Raw genomic sequence first — 21,267 nt, forward strand, 5'->3', positions numbered from 1 at the left:
TAAAGAAATTCGGGATTGGCTAAATACAAACAAGGGGAAAGAGAGGGGTATACAGCCAACTTAAACAATAACAGAAAGAAATTTAACAAGAAACAAACTTTTGAAATAAAAATTTCTCCAAAAAACAGTTCTTTCACTCCGCACTAGGGTGCACTATTGTTGATCTTCAGTAGTGTCCTCTAGAAGAGAAAGTTCACACTTCTTACTGCAAGCAAAACAAAAATACGTCGAAAATGACACAGTTCAAAAACTCCAAAATTTCCAGGTAGTGACATCTTCTGAGAAAGTAGAAAATTAATACTGTAGATAAAGTTCAGACTTCCTCCAGCAGAGGAGTTTCAATTGGCGCACATTTTAAATTAGCGGCGTGGAGGTGTACCGCCCGGTACAGACCTCCCCCCCCAAAAGTTCCTCCAGGGGTGACACATGCAATTTGTTTGGAAACAAGGTCCGAGTTTTGATGTTGATATGGAGATTAATTGCCGAAGTATTTATAAGATTTTCTTAATGTGGTTTGATTCAGTTTCAAAATTTTTGTTGTAATTGGTGAAGTAAAGTCTTTATGTTTGTAGAAGTTGAATTCAGAAGATAAACTTTTAATACTTGAAAGTGAAGAAAAATTTTGCAAGTTCCACCAAATATTGCTGTTGAATTCCCAAGTGCAGTAATTGCTGATAGTAAATTTCCATGTAGTTGATGTTGATTAAGTTGGATGGCCAGACCGGCCGTTGCAGCTTGCGTCCAGAAGAGGCCGCTCGGACCCCTCAAGTACCCTGAGATACCGCTCGCCCGCACTATGAGGGGAGCAGTGGTGTTGAAGCACGCCGCGCCCGCGGTGAACATATACAGGCTGCGGGCAAGTAGCAGGTCGTGCGCCGCACATCAGCCTTGGCCGGGAGGAGAGCTCCGGCTCGCCGTGCACATGTGGTCCTCGCTGGGGAAGAGGGGGCCCTTCCTCTAACCCAGTCGCAGCACGGCGCCGCGCGGCTGCGGGGGCACTGAAACATTAAAGCTAGGCGGCAGAATTGTTGGACCATCATCATTTTTTGAGGGCACAGGCTTTGTGGAGAGGTTGAGGGGCCAGCGGCGTGCAGAAATTCATTTCAGATGCGAGCCCCAGTGAGTAGTGGAGCAGGAGACGGGAGCGTGGTAATGGCCGTGGGAAGGACAGGATGGCAGTTTAATGGTTCGGGGCAGGTTTCACAAAAATGCTTACATATGAAACAAAATATTATAGAAGGGGCAGAATGCCTTAAAAATGAAAACTCAAAAAAAATATAACCTTAATATTCCTTTCACGATTATATGAAGCAAGTTAACCCAGAAATTACACCGGTTTCACTTGTGACAGGTGAACCCTAAATATCCTCTCGGTGGCTGGATTGCTTAATAATAATGTGACCGGCGTAAGGAAATCTAGAATGATACACGGCCCATGAAATCTGGGGCAAGCTTGCCCGCGGGAACAAAATTCTTGACCATCACCTGGTCACCTACCTTCAAAGGGGTGGGTCTCCGTCCACGATCATACCTTTCCCTAACCTTTTCATGAGACACTTTAAGATTGGCTTTAGCCTTCTTCCAAAGATCTTTAATATTATCCGGATCTATTGTCTCGGGTAGAATGTCACTCAGAGACCAGAGGTTAGAGAGCGGCGTGTTGGGAACGAACTTGAACATCAAAGAAGCTGGAGTAAATTTATGTGATTCATGAACCGCCGAATTCAAAGCAAAAGCTAACCAATGCAGGGACGTGTCCCACCTGGAATGATCTTCATGATGATAGGCAATAAGCGCGGACCTGAGATTACGATTAACCCGTTCAGCCAGAGATGGTTGAGGGTAATAAGCAGAAGTTGTCACATGAGAGATGGACAGGTCAAAGCAGAATTTACGAAAAAGATTTGATGTAAACGCCTTAGCATTATCAGACACAATATATTGGCACGGACCAAAAGAAGCAAAAATAGAATTTAGGCAAGTAATGGTGGACTGAGCGGTAGCCAGCTTAGTCGGAAATAACCAGGAAAATCTAGTAAAGCCATCTACGCATACAAAGATGAACTTGTTGGCATTTCCCTTTGACTGGGGGAAGGGTCCTACATAATCAATATACAGGCGTTCCATGGGGCGCGACGCTTGATGCGAAGACAAAAGGCCTACCTTGGTGGACATGGTGGGTTTACTGAGCAAACAAGATTTACAAGCTTTTACTAGTTCACGGATTTCACCGTCCATACCTTTCCAGATGAACATTTCACGAATCTTCTCACGAGTTTTAAAGATACCGAGATGCCCTCCTAATGGGGTCTCATGATAATACTTGAAGATCATAGGTACAAGAACAGCTGGAACGACAACCTTCATCATCTTATCATGCCTCGAATGGCAACCTAGAACACCATTCCTCAGAACATAAGGGACAACATGTTCCCCAGAAGAAAGGGTTTCCATTATCGGAGCCAGCGTCGGATCTTCACGTTGGTATTTCTCGATATCCCTAAAGAGCATGGGAGCATCTGTTAAGATGGCATTAACACCAGGTAGTATGGACTCGGGAGGTGATGAACTGTCGACCGGTTCGTGGGTCTCGACGTCGTTGGAAAACATACGGCTGAGTCCATCAGCAACGACATTTTCGGTACCTCTGATATGCCGGACATCGAATTCGAAGGCAGAAATACGGATGGCCCAACGGGCTATACGACCAGTACGACGCGGCCTACCTAAGACCCAGCTTAAGGCTTGATTATCTGTCTCCAAGTCGAATTTGACATGTTCCAGATAGAGACGGAACTTTTCTAAGGCAAATAAGACTGCCAAACCTTCGAGCTCATAGATGGAATACTTGGCTTCTTGAGCCGACAAGGTCCTAGATGCATAGGCGATGGGTCGCCTCCCTAGTTCAGTCTCTTGAAGAAGGACTGCAACTACTGCTGACGACGACGCGTCGGTTTGGACGATGAATTTCTTTGAGAAATCAGGCATAGCAAGTACAGGCGCATTACAGAGAGCTAATTTAAGATCTTCAAAAGCGGCTTGTTGAGAAGGTCCCCACTCGAATTTGATGCCTTTCCTACGAAGAAGGTTTAAGGGCGCCGCTCTATTAGCGAAGTTAGGAATAAACTTCCTGAAGAAATTCACCATACCAATGAACCTGGCGATACCTTTAATGTCCTTGGGAGGTTTAAAATCACGGATGGCCTGTGTTCTAGAATGACCGACTGCTACACCATCAGGTGCCACAATATGCCCTAGGAATGACATAGAGGGCTTAGCAAAGGCAACCTTGGACAACTTGACAGTTAACCCAGCTTTACGAAGGCGATCGAGAACTTCTCGCAGATGATATAGATGTTCTTCAAAAGCCTCTGAAAATACGACGACATCATCCAAGTAGTGATATAAGTACTCAAATTTGATGTCGGAGAAGACCCTATCTAGCAGCCTAGTGAGTACAGCTGCTCCCGTGGGGAGCCCGAAAGGCACGCGGTTGTATTCGTATAAATTCCAGTCCGTGGCAAACGCTGTAAGATGTTTAGACTCTTCGGCTAGAGGAATTTGATTGTAGGCTTGATTCAAGTCCAAGATGGTGAAGAACCTGGCCTTACGGAACCATGAAAAACAAGAATGAAGGTCAGGAAGGGGCACGGATTGCAACACCACCTTCCGATTGAGAGCCCTATAATCAATGACAGGCCTGAAGCCTCCTTGGGGTTTCGGGACTAGAAAAATAGGTGACGAATACGCCGACTTAGAGGGCCTAATAATACCATCCTTCAACATTTGATCGATGATTTCTTTCAGAGCCTTCATTTTGGTGGAGATAGCCTATATGGTGGAAAACGGACAGGGATCGAATCCGTGACCTCAATTTTGTATTCAATAAGGTCAGTAACACCAAGAGTATCAGAGAACACCTCTGGAAATGACTGACATAATTTACGAATACTATCCGCCTGCTCCTCAGGTAGATGTCTAAGGTCTAACAACATCTCATCCTGGGTAGGCGAAATAGAGGAACATGATACAGAATTACACTTTAACAAGGGAATTTTACAATTGGACGCAAATTTGAATGTGCACGACTTACTCTGAAGATCGAGCACAAGACCAGTGTGAGAAATGAAGTCCGCTCCCAGTATGATGGGGCAAGACAAGTGCTTAGCCACAAACAGTTTGGTTTTCCATGTAAATTTAAAAATGCGAATTTTGACCTGTACAGAACCTAGAATTTCTAATGGAGATGAATTAGCCGAAACATATTGAACAGTAGATGAGCCATAGTCAGGTAATTTACAAACAGACTTCAATTTTGAATACCATTGGTCCGAAATAAGTGAACAAACACTGCCTGAATCTAATAGAGCGGTTATAGGCTCGTTATTTAATTCAATCTTAAGAAAAGGAACAGGTGCGGGGGTATCCGCCGCAATCCTAAGACATTCTTTGGGGCATTCGAAAGATGAATTTGAAGATAGAACATTCCCTGAATTTTCGACCTGTTTACCAGGGGCTGAGCCTCGGGAAGAGGGATTAGTCGACTCAGCCGAAGCCGCTAGTCACATGTTATTATTGGCATTGGTGGAATTTGCAACAGAAGTTGAGCAGGAGGGGGTGCTATTTGAGTTTGGGCAATTCTTGGCGATATGTGAGAAAGCCCCACATTTAAAACAGCCTTGTGATGAACCAGCTCCATTATTTGCCCTACTAGACTTGATCAGTGGACACTTATTGCGAAGATGGTCAGGCGACCCGCAAGCATAACATTTACGAGGTGTGACTGATCGGCGAGGTGGAGGCCTAGGATTACTAAAAGAAGGCGGGGGTTCTTTCGCGACACGCAAGGAATCGGCGTATCTCACTCCTTCCGCTGAGACGGCCAACGCTTCAAGTTCGGGGAAAGTTTGCGGGCACGCCGCGAAACACAAATATGACTTATAGGGTGGTGAAATTCCTTCTACAATAGCCTGTACAATCTGTTCTTCAGGAAAATGAAGAGCAAACACCCTAGTATAGAATTTAATATCTTGGATAAAGTCTGCCAAGTTTTCATCCAAACGCTGTACACGATAATAGTACTTCTGAATAAGGGAGGACCTGGCCCTAGCCGGGATGAAGTTAGCTAGCAAGTGGGCGTGGAAATCCTCAATAGATGATTGCTCGGCAATGGCTCTTACTATTTTATCAGAGAGAATACCGATTGCATAGGGATAGATGATTTGCAAAATCTGACATGGGGAAAGAGAAAACACAAGGGCATGATCCTGAAATTCGACTAAAATTCTTAAAAAGGAAATTACTTCACTGGTGGTATTAACGGAAAACTTAGAGATACCTCTGAGCAACATTGCCAATGGATGAGGCAAGCTGCTAAACCCGGGTGACATAGTAGGTAAAGGTTTCAATGGCAAGGAAGTTAATTCAGAACGTACATTATTTAATGAGTTACGGCGTCCAGACTCGTTGTCCAACGGGGCAGAGATAGTTTGAGCAGCAACGGTTATGCTATTAACTTCTCCCTTAGGAGGCTCTTCCTCGCTTCCTACATTCACTGTGGTGGGTAGATCGCTTTTGGGAGGAACCTCCCCAGTTAACAATTGAGTGACCTTGCTATATAATTCGGAAATATTTTCAAGCAGCGTACTAGCTTCCTTCTTCTGAACGTCATTCAGCTTTAGAGACAACAGATCGTTAACTCTATTTGAAAAATGAAACAGCCTGGCTTGCACACGCTTAATTTGATTAGGAGAAGGATCATTTTCATCAAAAAAACTAACTACAGAGGCTAGCCCAGTAATATTCTCGACGATCGTGGAAAGAGAGTCGTCAATTTCTTTCTCTCCCAAGGTGGGGATGGAAATGGGCAAATCAAGGGACTATCTAAGCTTATTTGTGTCTACTGCAACCGTGCCTCCAGATTGCACATTTCTGATAGTTAACTCATAGATCAACTCCTCTTTGCGCAAGTAGTTAAGATGGAGAACATCGCGAGGGCCGGGCATGATGACAGAACAATTTTGAAAAAATCAGAAAATTCCAGCAACTGAGAAAATTGTTAGAGTTTGAATCAAAGCAATGTTTAGCCGTCAAAAAGGGCTAAATTGAGACCCATTCAACCACGCTCTGCTACCACTTGTTACCGTATTTTGGTGGTAGGTAGAGGTGAAAGAAGGTGCGGGGTGGTGAACAGGTCTCAAGCTACGAATGTAAAATTAATTTAAAATTTAACAAGGTTATATTTTTTTTTCAAAATTAAGAAATAACAATTACGGCAGGTACAGAGTAGCAAGGCAACAAAAGGTGCAATAACAGTATTTACAGTATTTAGGCTTCGAGCCCCGAATTCACAATGCTTGGGCAATCAGCCCAACCTTACTTCAAAATAAGTATTAACAGAGGGGCAGAAAACCCCATTCATGCTCAGGAGCACTTGCTCCAAATTACACAGAAAAGCCTCCTCGAGGCATACAACACTCAATTTTCGAAAAAGAGCCACTCGCTCTCAACTTTAAGCCTCTCAAAGGCCACACCAAACTCCACCTTCAAGTTGTCCTCTCGGGACATAGACACAGGGGTAACATACCCAACTTACTGAGGTCTATTAAATGAAAAAGGGTAATTACATGACCTCTAAAATAACAATTTGAGAGGAGGCGATCTTGCGCTCCTAATACGCTTTGTTTAAAACCTACTTGGCACTAGGCCGTTAATACAAGGGCTAATCCCATACTAAAGAGGTGACTTAAGAAGGAAACAATTTTACATAATGTTAAGGAAGAATAGGTTGAGAAAATAAGTTCACCTCAAAACAATATGAGTGGGAGCTCGAGAGGGTTAAGCACTCTCTATCCCAGTATGTAGTATAAAAGATAGAATAAATACGAGTTTCTTTACATTTTAAGGAAGGTTACATAATGGAAAAACTTCGGACCCGCCCCGAGAGTTAAACTGCTGAGCAAGCAAGAAAAGAAGTAATTAATCGGCCATTACCTGGTTGTTGACTGCCGCCGAAGAAAGAGGCGCTTCCCGCCCCCTGCTATGTACTTTACACACCAAAAGATGGAACAGAAGTGGCCCGGAGACCCTAAAATCAGCAGTTTATATACTCTCGCGGAAAGTTCGAGGCGTTTTAGGGAAGAAAACACCCGCCCACAATCACTTTATTGGGTAGGGTACAGCAACATATCCCAGTTGGGGGAAGATACATCAGATTGGTCAGAAATTAATTAAAGAAATTCGGGATTGGCTAAATACAAACAAGGGGAAAGAGAGGGGTATACAGCCAACTTAAACAATAACAGAAAGAAATTTAACAAGAAACAAACTTTTGAAATAAAAATTTCTCCAAAAAACAGTTCTTTCACTCCGCACTAGGGTGCACTATTGTTGATCTTCAGTAGTGTCCTCTAGAAGAGAAAGTTCACACTTCTTACTGCAAGCAAAACAAAAATACGTCGAAAATGACACAGTTCAAAAACTCCAAAATTTCCAGGTAGTGACATCTTCTGAGAAAGTAGAAAATTAATACTGTAGATAAAGTTCAGACTTCCTCCAGCAGAGGAGTTTCAATTGGCGCACATTTTAAATTAGCGGCGTGGTGGTGTACCGCCCGGTACAATTATTATTATTATTATTATTATTATTATTATTATTATTATTATTATTATTATTATTAATTATCTACTTTTGTTTTCAAGCCATAAGCTTGAAGACTGGCGCCCTTGGGATGCTGTTTCTGGAGAAACAATGACATATCATTTATTTATTTTAATATTAAAGTGACCCGCCACGTTATAAATTTGTCATACATCTGTGGGCAAAGTGGGTACGTCACAGAAACACCTCCTCCTTCAGACAAACCATTCGCTAAATTTTTAAAAAGGTCATATTTTACGAACTGCGGACATTGATTCGTACATTTCGTAAGGTTATCTCCACTTTTTTTTTCTTAAACATCCTGTATAAACAAGACATGGCGTGCAACGGGAATTGAGGCAAGTTGATATACTGCTGCTCGTAGTGATTATTGTTTTAAGAGGAAGTACGACCAGCTAACCATTCTCTATTAACGCTAATGAGAGGTGTGACTCTTCAGGGACGTGAAAATGAAAGACGCCCCAGGTTTCGCAAAAGTAATACCATGACCTAGGTAGACCCAGGAAAGATGAAAGTGTGGAGCCTGGCGTAAGTCGAAGCAGTGCCAAACCACGCTGGAACTACGCGTTTTAAGACCAGCAGCGGATATCGTGAATGTCGGCCACCCACTGAGTTAGTTAATATAGGGAATTTAATAGCGATTTTCCCCTAAAATATATATTTTATATACAGAAATAAAAATATTGTACAGTAAAATGGCATTTGAAAACGAAACGGCGCCTTTTGAATGTTTCGTCCACCTCCACACACACACACACACACACACACACACACACACACACACCACACACACGAAGGCCAGAGATCTTCAGCGTGTCAAAAATCTCAGAGAAGGTATCTTCATGAGTGAGAGAATTACTTTAAAAGATCGCCTCGTCATTTTATTTGCTATTGGCTTTACGTCGCACCGACACAGATAGGTCTTATGGTGACGATGGGACAGGAAAGGGCTAGGACTGGGAAGGGAGCGGCCGTGGCCTTAATTAAGGTACATTTGCCTGATGTGAAAAATGGAAAATCACGGAAAACCATCTTCAGGGCTTCCTACAATGGGGTTCGAACCCACTATCTACCGAATACTGGATACTGGCCGCACTGCAGCTATCGAGCTCGGTAAAAGATCGCCTTTATCTTAACGTTAAGTGGGGAGACCCAGCTTTAAGAGAGGAAAAAAGAGGCCAGTATTCTTTCCGTTGTTAAATATGCTAGAAATGTTGTTGGCAAATGCTGCACATATACCAGTATTAGCATGCTTTCTGGCAACCACAGCAACTTAAATAATGTCAAAATTCTAATTATAACATTTTAAAATAAAATGTTCAAAATTTCCTGCCCGGATGAGGTGGTAAAAGCGTGCTCGATTCATCCGTAAGGTTGTGGGTTCGATTCCCCGTTAGGAAGTCGAAAAAATGAAGAAAGAGCTTCCGGAGATGCACATGGCCCTGAGGTTCACTCAGCCTACACCAAAAATGAGTACCGGATTAATTCCTGGGGTCAAGGGCGCCCGGGCGTAGAGCTAACCACTCTACCTCACCAAGTGCCAAAGTTACGGATAGTGGGCGCCTTTTAACTTGTACTGCGGCCCATGACTCTTTCTTAATTCACTAGCTGAAGAGTGATTTTACATATTGATAAAGCTACAGTACAGTATTATTTTGTATTACAGAGGGTTATTCCAAACTTAGGCTGTCGTAGTGGAGAGCTTCTTACATCAATAGAAGTACGTTAGTTATTTCTGAAAGAATGTGGGTTTCCCAACCTGTTCCAATAATAACTATCCCTTGCTGCCACTCAAGGCGAAGTAATTAGCCTGTTCTGAGAACCCAGTAATCAGCGGTAACAAAGACATCCTCCTTATCTAAATTATAAATACTGAAGTTTCGAACTTGTTTATAACTCTCGCCATTCAGTAGTGTAAGTAAGTAGGCCTACGATGGACCATTGCGTTGTAAATAGTAGTAAATTATTTGGTATGCGGCGCTGTGGTGTAGTGGTTAGCGTGATTAGCTGCCACCCCCGGAGGCCCGGGTTCAATTCCAGGCTCTGCCACGAAATTTGAAAAGTGGTACGAGGGCTGGAACGGGGTCCACTCAGCCTCGGGAGGTCAACTGAGTAGAGGAGGGTTCGATTCCCACCTCAGCCATCCTGAAAGTGGTTTTCCGTGGTTTCCCACTTCTCCTCCAGGCAAATGCCGGGATGATACCTAACTTAAGGCCTCTTCCTTGTCTATTGTATCCAATCTTCCCATTCCCCGCCAAGGCCCCTGTTCAGCAGGTACTGGTCATTCTCCCCTCGTTGAGTCCGAGGGAAAAACCGACCCTGGAGGGTAAACTTATTAAGATAGAAAGAAAATGATTTGGTCCTATTATGTGTGTGTGTTCGTACCATATAAGTGTTTGATGTGTAACGTCGTTGCTGTTCATTGCAAACTTGTCACTTTTCTTATCAGAAAACGAGAGGCCCATTTTCAGTTATTGCGGGGGGAGGGAGCTTCTTAGCGCCGCTACTGCTCCCAGGGTCTTCATGGCCTGCACGGAGATTACACTTCTTTTTTTATCTTAACGCCCTGATGTCTTATGGTGACCGGGCAACCATCCTCTCTTAAAACTAATCGGGGGGAAAGTTGGTTGAAAACCAGCCCTTCGTAGAATGAAGGTGTCGGCAAAAGAAAGAGAACAGCTACGAAGGGCTTATAAATGAAAGGTGCCCTAATTCCGAGTCGGGAGAGAACAAGAGTTGACTGGAGCCTGGTGGCAGCAATGCCAGATTCAGTTAGGAACCTGTGAGGGCTCCTTCTGGTTCCCTGTTAAGGCAGGCAAGGAATACCGTGGATATATTATCCGGGGTGGTCTCGATATATCACTAAAGTGCAGTACGTTACACACTGTGCTTTGCAAGGTATTTTACAGAACATTGAACGTATCTTCGTTCATCGGTTACCAATTGTTCCTTTTTTTTACTTCGAGATCACTTTTATCTCTCAAAAAAGTAGAGTTATCATCCTTAATCAATCGCAAAGAACAGATTAGGCCTAATTATATTGTCCCTACTGCTATCTAACATTGGGAGGTCACGATGTCCGCATCACCGATTTTGTTCAAACTTTGTAGGTTGGTAATACTACATCACAAAAACACACTGGCGAAGTAATAGCGCGCAACTCTCAAAAGTTTCCTAAAAAAGCGATTTTGAAAATGTCGAGAAAGTTGCGAGAGCTTTAGCATACCAGGTACCATCAAGCAGCAGACTGCCACACGGTGGTCGAGTGGTTACGGTTCTTCACTTCAGTTACGAAGATGGCGAGTTCGAGTCACGCTCGTCTCAAATTATTATTTTTTTATTATCTGATCCCCTTTTTTTTTTTTTTTTCGTCTTGCGAATGAGAGCAGCAGTTAGTCACTGTCTGACCGCGTTGTGTCGTGTAACGGTTGTATGCGATGTAACCATGTTGAATTATGTTCGAATGAAAGTGGTTTTGAATGTCAAGCTACGCAAAGTGCAAACGAGTTCTCGGGAGGTCAAGCAATAAATAAACAGTTGAAAAGGGTCGTGGCTTACGTCGAGCACCTTGGTATCTAGGTGTTATTATAAGGAATGATCTTCATTGAGGTAATCACATAAATGGGATTGTAAATAAAGGGCACAAATCTCTGCACATGGTTATGAGGGTGTTTAGGGGTTGTAGTAAAGATGTAAAGGAGAGGGCATATAAGTCTCTGGTAAGACCCCTACTAGAGAATGGTTCCAGTGTATGGGACCCTCACCAGGATTACTTGATTCAAGAACTGGAAAAAAATCCTAAGAAAAGCAGCTCGATTATTTTGTTCTGGGCGATTTCCGACAAAAGAGTAGCGTTACAAAAATGAAGCCCCCCCCCCCCCCGGAAGAAGGATCTAAACCACATTTTTCAGCAAGTTGAGTTTTTTGCGGAATAAGGGTCTATATCATCTCAGGCTATTGCATGCGAACTATGATAGTCATAACTTTAACAGAAATAGGTCATTTGTCTGTTAAAAACGTCTTTGCCTGGAAGAAGGGTCTATGCCACTCATTCAAGATGGATGCCAGTGTGTTGAATGTTTCGTCCAACGAGTTAAAAAACTTGAATAAAACCAGAAAAACTAAGATAAATAGGGATAACTGGAAGGATAATGAACGTAAAAGGAAACGAAATAGGAGTGAGGCTTATACAACAACGAAAGGCGTTATAAAAGAAGCAAAAACGAGGCCACAACAGGTGAGTGGAATAAGGATCTATAATAAATGGGTTATGTTGTGCTAAGGAAGATCCTTAGAATAAATGTGGTCATTGTTACATAATGCATTATACAAACCATTCATTTAATTATCATTACGGTAAAATGGTATAGACCGAGCTCGATAGCTGCAGTCGCTTAAGTGCGGCCAGTATCTAGTAATTGGGAGATAGTGTGTTCGAACCCCACTGTCGGCAGCCCTGAAGATGGTTTTCCGTGGTTTCCCATTTTCACACCAGGCAAATGCTGGGGATGTACCTTCATTAAGGCCACGGCAGCTTCCCTCCCATTCCTAGGCCTTTCCTATCCCATCGTCGCCACAAGACCTACCTGTGTCGGTGCAACGAAAAGCAAATAACAAAAAAATGGCATAGGGTATAACATTATAATAATTTTCTGCTTCTTCGTTGTTTCGGGGCCGTGTGTATGATCCAAAGTTCTGTAACGAGAATGGGTGTATTCAGCTCACTGATTGTGTAAAGGAGTAGTGTACAGAATACTATACCATGGACCTTAATGAGCAGTCTTTGTTTCTTGTGAATAAGTGCCTCAAAATCTCTGAACCGAAAAGGAGGTATAATCAGAGAACAGATGCCACTTCACGTCGGAAATTGAATACCATGTTCCAGCAAAAGGTTGACAGTAGTTCACCGCAGGTAAGTAAAATAACTTTTTCAGGCATGTTTAGTCTGTCTGTCCAGAGTTCTGACTTCAAAGACGCGAAATGTTGGTCAAAGACCTTAAATTCAAGGTTACTGAAGGAATGTGACTGAAGTTTTCTGAAGATGCCACAATTTGATTGCTCCTCGGGAAAGATATGCCTTAGTTAAAGGTGTCAAGAACAGACGTAATCAGCCACTATCCCTGCCTCAAGAATTGCCACAACTCTACGGCTGAACACTGCCCATTAAGAAAGAAAAAAGAATGACCTACTGAAGATGTGTGACTGTATGTCTCAAGAATTCAGAGGATTCTATAATGATTTGAAGTGATTCATCTCACAATAAGTAACACTGTATTAAACTGTGAAAATGTGATTTAGACCCTTATTCCATGATTTCAAAATGAGAAAGTACTTTTTTACTACATTGATAAGGTTAATTTGTGATCATTCGGTTTTCAAGTGGTCTTTAAGCATTCTGATTTAATTCAAAATATATATTTTTCATGTTCTCGTTATTCAGACGTTTTTTCTGTTTCCTGAACATTTTAGTTTTGTGGCATAGACCCTTATTCCGGGGGGACCTTGAAATGTTGCAAAGTTTGGGCTGGGAAGACTTGGGAGAAAGAAGACGAGCTGCTCGACTAAGTGGTATGTTCCAAGCTGTCAGTGGTGAGATGGCGTGGAATGACATCAGTAGACGAATAAGTTTGAGTGGTGTCTTTAAAAGTAGGAAAGATCACAATATGAAGATAAAGTTGGAATTCAAGAGGACAAATTGAGGCAAATATTCGTTTATAGCAAGGGGAGGTAAGGAGATGTTCAATAAATATCTGATTGCTTTAAAATCATTTAAGAAAAACCAACCAAACCCCATGGCACTACAGCCCTTGAAGGGCCTTGGCCTATCAAGTGTCCGCTGCTCAGACCGAAGGCCCGCAGATTACAAGGTGTCCTGTGATCAGCACGACTTAAGGCCACGGCCGCTTCCTTCCCTCTTCCTTGTCTATCCCTTCCAATCATTCAATCCCCCCCGCAAGGCCCCTGTTCAGCATAGCAGGTGAGGCCGCCTGGGCGAGGTACTGGTCATTCTCCCCAGTTGTATACCCCGACCCAGAGTCTGAAGCTCCAGGACACTGCCCTTGAGGCGCTAGAGGTGGGATCCCTCGCTGAGTTCGAGGGAAAAGCCAACCCTGGAGGGTAAGCAGATTAAGAAAGAAAGACATATGAAAATCATAACTCATTTGTAATTTTATTTTTACGCAACAGAAACATAAATGATCAATGATAAATAATCAATACGCTCGTGTACGGGTGTAGAGCAGGACATCCCACACGCCGCGAAGAGTTAGGACACCCCTGTGCACAAACACAGGCCGGCACCGCAGGTATCAGTGTAAACATTCCCAGCCACCTGGATGCCAGTGTTACGTGGGTCATACTGTTTTCTCATATTGACTCGCAGATTGGACCATCCTGCGCTATAGCACAGCGGCAGAAGTGATAGGTGCTGCAATTGTGTTCGTAGTCATAAAAGTAAAGTAAACTTTGGTCTTCGTCCCGAGGTGGTGCACAGCTTTTCTCAGGCACACCCCAAATACAGGTGAGCTGCATGTACCATTTTAACTACATATCAGCCTTCCCGCCAACCTTAAATTTCTGGCAGTACCGAGAATTGAACTCGGAACCCCCGAGGATAGCAGCCGCAGAAGCTCTCAACTTGGGAGAGTCGACTGGCGACCACGGGGCCCTTAGCTTAGTCCTGACATTGCTTCCACTTGTGCCAGGCTCCTCAATTTCATCTATTCTATCCGACCTCCTTTGGTCAACTCTTGTTCTTTTCCGACCCCGACAGTACTAGAGCATTCGAGGCCTGGAGAGCCTTTCATTTTCATGCCCTTCGTGGCCCTGGACTTTCTTTGTCCGATACCTTCGTTTTACGAAGTGTCAGACCCCTTCCATTTTTTTCTCTCTGATTAGTGTTATTAGACCCGGTCTAGAAAGCCAACAATGACGGCCCAGAGGATTCGCCGTGCTGACCACACGACACCTCGTAATCTGCAGGCCTTCAGGCTGAGCAGCGGTCGCTCGGTAGGCCAGGGCTGTAGTGCCGTGTGGTTGGTTAGTTTCAGTGTTAATAGAGGATGGTTGCTCAGTTGTAATCACCACCTCCACCGAGAATGACAGGTAATAGCGCTGACCGTAGGATGTAGGATTATATTTGACTTCTACGTTTGAAGTACTTGATCAGGAGTGAACTTTTGAAGAGGAATCGTCTTCAGGGTTGAGACATTATTATTACAGTGTGGTGGGATCTACTTCGTTAACACCTCCTGTCGTAATTTAGGTAAGTTCAACAGAGCAAGTTTGTGACGGTAACCTCTGTTTGGTGGGGGGGCTAAACATTATGTTATTTAATCTCTTTACCCGCCAGGCTTGGTTTTCCCCCAGATTTAGCGAGGGATCCTACCTTTACCGCCTCAAGGACAGTGTCCTGGTGCGTGAGGCAGTTGGTCTGGGACACAACGGAGGAGGGGAACCAGTGCCTCGCCCAGGCGGCCTCATCTGCTATGCTGAACAGGGGCCTTGTGGGGGATGGGAAGATTTGAAGGGATAGACCAGGGATAGACAAGGGAGAGGCCGTGGCCTTAAGTTAAGGACCATCCCGGGATTTGCCGTGATAAGAAGTGAGAAACCACTTCGAGGGTGGCTGAGGTGAGAATCGAACCCCCTCTACTCACTTGACCCCCCGATGCTGACCGGACACCGTTCCAGTCCTCGTATTTCTTTTCAAAATTTCGTGGCAGAGCCGGAAATCGAACGCGGGTCTCCGGACCTGGCAGCTACTCACACTAACCACTACACCACAGAAGCGGTCAACCTTAAAAATATGTAACCAAATCTTGAGGAACTCTGACTGTCTGGCACGTATTTTAACCTAGAGAATAATATGAAACGGTGTTGTACACAGAGTTTGGAGACATCTTGACTTTAAGCGGTACTCTCCTGATTTTTTCTGGTGAAAATCCGAGTCCTGATTAAAACCAGTCGCGATTGGTAAAATTCCCGATTACACCAAAGTAAACACTCCTTTTAATCGTCCATTAGTCTTCACTTGGAGTGCCCAATACGGGAAGATAAAAATTGTGTTCGCAATACACTACCGTACTTCCCCGTGATCTGCTGTAGTGGGCTGGGTAGCTCAGTCGGTAGAGCACTGTCCTTAGTAGTAAAGTTACTTATTCTCGGTAGAAGATGTAAAGGCTGCGATCATGAGCTCCACGAGAGTTTTATGTGTCTCCTCAGGTACACTCCATCTCTCTCTTGGTGTACGTATTGGCAAAGGAACCATTTTACTTAGAGGAAATAAGGCTAAAATGTCAACTTCCAGCCACACCCACCTACAATTCTATCATGATGGAACTTGCATCAAAACAGAGAAGAAATATGGGAAGAGTTCTATGCCACCGACGCCATGATCATACCAAACTACGACCTCAGACATGTGACGACTCGGTTTGCAATACATGGTTTTTACCACCTATTATGTCCGGCTCCATGGCTAAATGGTTAGCGTGCTGGCCTTTGGTCACAGTGGTCGCGGGTTCGATTGCAGGCAGGGTCGAACATTTTAACGATCATGGGTTAATTTCTCTGACACAGGGTCTGGGTGTATGTGTCGTCTTCATCATCATTTCATCCTCATCCCGAAGCGCAGGTCGCCTACCGGTGACAACTCGAAAGACCTGCACCGGGCGAGCCGAACATGTCCTCGGACACCCCCTGGCACTGAAAGCCACTCGCCATTTCATTTCACCACCTATTATGCCAGAAAGTAGGTTTTTATTCTCCAGGACAAGAATGTGTGTGCAAGCGCTGTGCGACAGATACCATGCAATGTTTGGCAAGCAAAGGACCGAATTACTGACTATGTTCTGTGATAGAGTCAACTAACCATGATTTGTCTGTACCATGTATGCACATTGTGTGAATTTCTCTAATTAATTTCTCCATTGCTCGAAATTCGGTTACTGGTACACGAATTTCTCGATTTCTCGAAGCAAACATTTCGTCCGTTGAAGCAAGACCTACTACAATATCTCAGACCTTAATGCTACTATCGATTGGCGGGAAGATGGTGGAATTCATGCTGGTCGTAAGAGATGTGTCGTTCGCACCTGGTTATGTTTGTTTACATTGTGTTTAGAGGATATGAAGTACTATTTCAACCGCGTTATTAAATATAAAGTATACCGTATATTTATTCATTAATCCGGCCCCGTGGTGTAGGGGTAGCGTGCCTGCCTCTCACCCGGAGGCCCCGGGTTCGATTCCCGGCCAGGCCAGGGATTTTTACCTGGACGTGAGGGCTGGTTCGAGGTCCACTCAGCCTGTGTGATTAGAACTGAGATAGCGGCGCCGGTCTAGAAAGCCAAGAATTATGGCCGAGAGGATTCGTCGTGCTGACCACACGACACCTCGTAATCTGCAGGCCTGCGGGCCGAGCAGCGGTCGCTTGGTAGGGCTGTAGTGCCATGGGGTTTGGTTTTTTTATTTATTCATTAACGAGTAATTCATATCGTGTAGGCCTAGAGTTAGAGGTGTATTGTGCATAACAGAGCCTATTGTTGTGCTGTGACGGCTGTAGCATTTGCTAAAATCAATCAATCACTACTGATCTGCATTTAGGCAGTCGCCCAGGTGGCAGATTCCCTATCTGTTGTTTTCCTAGCCTTTTCTTAAATGATCGCAAAGAAATTGGAAATTTATTGAACATCTCCCTTGGTAAGTTATTCAAATCCCTAACTCCCCTACCTATAAACGAATATTTGCCCCAGTTTGTCTTCTTGAATTCCAACTTTATCTTCATATTGTGATCTTCCCTACTTTTAAAGACATCACTCAAACTTATTCATCTACTGATGTCATTCCATGCCATCACTCCGCTGACAGCTCGGAACACACCAGAATAGTTACTTGTAACACACCACTTAGTCAAACAGCTCGTCTTCTTTCTCCCAAGTCTTCCCAGCCTAAACTTTGCAATATTTTTGTAACGCTACTCTTTTGTCGGAAATCACCCAGAAGAAATCGAGCTTCTTTTCTTTGGATTTTTCCAGTTCTTGAATCAATTAACACTGGTGAGGGCCCCATACACTGGAACCATACTCTAGTTGGGGTCTTACGAGAGACTTGTATGCCCTCTCCTTTGCATCTTTACTACAACTCCTAAATACCCTCATAACCATGTGCAGAGAGCTGTACCCTTTATTAACAATTATATTTATGTGATCACCCCAATGAAGATCTTTCCTTGTATTAACACCTAGATACTTACAATGATCCCCAAAAGGAACTTTCACCCCATCAACGCAGTAATTAAAACTGAGAGGACTTTTCCTGTTGTGAAACTCACAACCTGACTTTTAACCCCATTTATTATCACACCATTGCCTACCGTCCATCTCACAACATTATCGAGGTCATTTTACAGTTGCTCACAATCTTGTAACTTATTTAACGCGGCTGTAAGCTGGCATCCGGAAGATAGTGGGTTCGAATGCCACTGTCGGCAGCCCTGAAGATGGTTTTCCTTGGTTTCCCCATTTTCACACCAGGCAAATGCTGGGACTGTACCTTAATTAAGGCCACGGCTACTTCCTTCCAACTGCTAGGCCTTTCCAGTCCCATCGTCGCCATAAGATCTATCTGTGTCGGTGCGACGTAAAGCCACAAGCAAAGAAAGTAACTTCTTCATTACTCTGTACAGAAGGACATCGTCTGCGAAAGGCCTTATATCTGATTCCACTTCTTTACACATATCACATAAAGGTCCAATAATACTAACTTGAAGAATTCCCCTCTTAATTATTACAAGGTCAGATAAAGCTCTGCCTACTCTAATTATATCTGAGTTCTATTTTCTAGAAATAGGATATAGCAACCCATTCAGTCACCCTTTTGTCTAGTCCAATTGCACTCATTTTTTCCAGTAGTCTCCCATGATCTACCCTATCAAATGCCTTAGATAGGTCAATCACAATACAGCCCATTTGACCTCCTGAATCCAGGATATCTGCTATATCTTGCTGGAATCCTACAAGTTGAGCTACAGTGGAATAACCTTTCCTAAACCCAAACTGCCTTCTGTCAAACCAGTTATTCATTTCACAAACATGTCTAATATAATCAGAAGGAATGCTTTCCCAAAGCTTACATGCAATGCATGTCAAACTGACTGGCCTGTAATTTTCAGCTTTATACACAGGGGCTACTATAGCAACTCTCCATTCATTTGGTATAGCTCCTTCATGCAAACAATAATCATATAAGTACTTCAGATATGGTACCATATACCAACCCATTGTCTTTAGTATATCACCCGAAACCTTATCAATTCCAGCTGCTTTTCTAGTTTTCAACTTTTGTGTCTTATTGTAAATGTCATTGTTGTCATTGTTGTCATTGGTAAATTTTAATACATCTTTGGTACTGTATTATCACCTCCTCTATGTGGACATTATCCTTGTAACCAACAATCTTTACATAGTGCTGACTGAATACTTCTACCTTTTGAAGTAGCTTGCATACATACTCCCCTTGTTCATTAATGATTCCTGGATTGTCCTTCTTCAAACCTGTTTCTGCCTTGAAAGTACCTATACATACCCTTCCATTTTTCACTAAAATTTGTATGACTGCCAATTATGCTTGCCATCATGTTATCCTTAGCTGCCTTCTTTGCTAGATTCAATTTCCTAGTAAGTTGCTTCAATTTCTCCTTACTTCCACAGCTATTTCCAACTCTATTTCTTTCCAACCTGCATCTTCTTCTTAGTCTCTTCATTTCTCTGTTATAATTTAATGGATCTTTACCATTCCTTGCAACCTTTAAAGGTAGGGCCTACTAACCTATTTTCACATTCCTCAACAATTGCTTTAAACCCATCCCAGAGTCTGTTTACATTTTTATTTACCATTTTCCACCGATCATAGTTACTTTTTAAGAACTCCATCATGCCTGTTTTGTCAGCCATATGGTACTGCCTAATAGTACTAATTTTAATTCCTTCCTTTCTTTCACATTTATTTTTAACTAAGAAAAAATAACAGCTTCGTGATCACTAATACCATCTATTACTTCGGTTTCTCTATAGAGCTCATCTCGTTTTACCAGCACCACATCCAAAATATTCTTCCCTCTAGTTGGTTCCATCAGTTTCTGAATCAGCTGCCCTTCCCATATTAACTCATATGCCGTTTGTTGTTCGTGCTTCCTGTCGTTCGCATTACCTTCTCAATTGACATTTGGTAAATTGAGATTCCATTGTTGGATGCGCTAACGTGTGGTTGGCTGTTACAAGAGCTCTGTATTATCTTAGTGATAAAGTAGTTAATAGTTGTAGAAATTTAGCAAATTTTGTGTGTGTGTGTGTGTGTGTGTGTGTGTGTGTGATATATTTAGTTCCACAATAATATTGTTTAGTGTTTGTTCGTAGTAATTGAGATTAGTGGTATTTATTTACAATTTTTACACTGGGTAGTTCCGTAGACGTTCGCTAGATTACAAGCTGTAATTTAGGACTGCGTGAAAGAAGAAATATCTTTTTTTTAAATATTATTATTAAAATATCAGTAGATTTGTTGATAAAATACTTACAAAGATGGGATATTAAAGAGAGTCTTAACCTAGGCAGTGGTTATATTAGTGTAGGTAATTGACAGGGTATTTCAAATAGCAGTCCAACTGTCCCACCTACCACGAAGGTTGTGGCGGCATCAGGAAGAATGAACTCGCCCCACATACAGAACACACCCTTGTGCACGATGCAACATTGCATCAGGATATAGCTTGCTAAACTAGCGTCATTCGGCTGCGTGGAGTGAGCATGAGCATCACGCCTGTTTGTGTCTTGTTGGTGTAATCAGTGTAACCTATCTCACATGCAAAGGTGTACTAAAACTGTGTGTGGTGTAAATAAATCTTATTATCCATGAGGACTGGTTTATTTATGAACGATGTGGAGCTGTCTACAACCAAGACTCCATAAATGGTGACCCCGAGTATGGAGAACACGCTCATACCATAACCTATCTTGGACCACGTGCTTCACCACAGATCACGGTATGTTACCACACTTTATTTCAAAGAGGCATTAGACTGTTTACTTCATTGGAACTACCACCTCTTCCGAGTATGAAACCAAATCGACAAACGACAAAAACAGTCGCCAGAATCCTAACGGCCGTCGGTGATACGCATCGCTTCAGTCCGCACGCGGCAACTTTACGCCACTTCTCTTTGTTACGCCGCATCTGCTACTCTTCAAGAACGCAACATATCATCTAAAAACTTGTATGTATATAACCTACGTTTTACTTGTTCCGGAATATTGCAAATTATTCACAACATAAATTCGTTGTGAAGTTGTACGAACATCACAAAGAAATGTATAGGCCTACAGTGGACAGTACCTAGTTTTCTAACCATAGTTACAATCTTGGTGTTAAATTGATGTACGTAATCCAGCAATCTTCTGTGCAATTTTCTTTCTCTTTTTGCTAATTAAGGCCTAAGATACAGACTACTCCACAACATAGGCCTACCCTATTTGCTGTTCAAACAAGTAAAATTACTTTAAAATAACCTACTTCTCATGCATTACTACTGCTTGAATTGTTGTACTATAT

General features: G+C 42.9%; 1 protein-coding gene across 1 annotated transcript in view; it reads left to right on the top strand.

Annotated features, from left to right (window-relative positions):
* The first annotated feature begins 14,052 nt into the window (after nucleotides 1-14,052).
* Nucleotides 14,053-21,267, top strand: part of LOC136883436 (uncharacterized) — a 106,995-nt gene continuing 99,780 nt past the window's right edge. The window contains exon 1 of the mRNA XM_067155738.2: nucleotides 14,053-14,179. The gene's annotated coding sequence lies outside the window, so the exon portion shown is untranslated. The remainder of the gene's footprint in view (nucleotides 14,180-21,267) is intronic.

This window comes from Anabrus simplex, chromosome 1 (assembly GCF_040414725.1).
Source record: "Anabrus simplex isolate iqAnaSimp1 chromosome 1, ASM4041472v1, whole genome shotgun sequence".
NCBI lineage: Eukaryota > Metazoa > Arthropoda > Insecta > Orthoptera > Tettigoniidae > Anabrus > Anabrus simplex.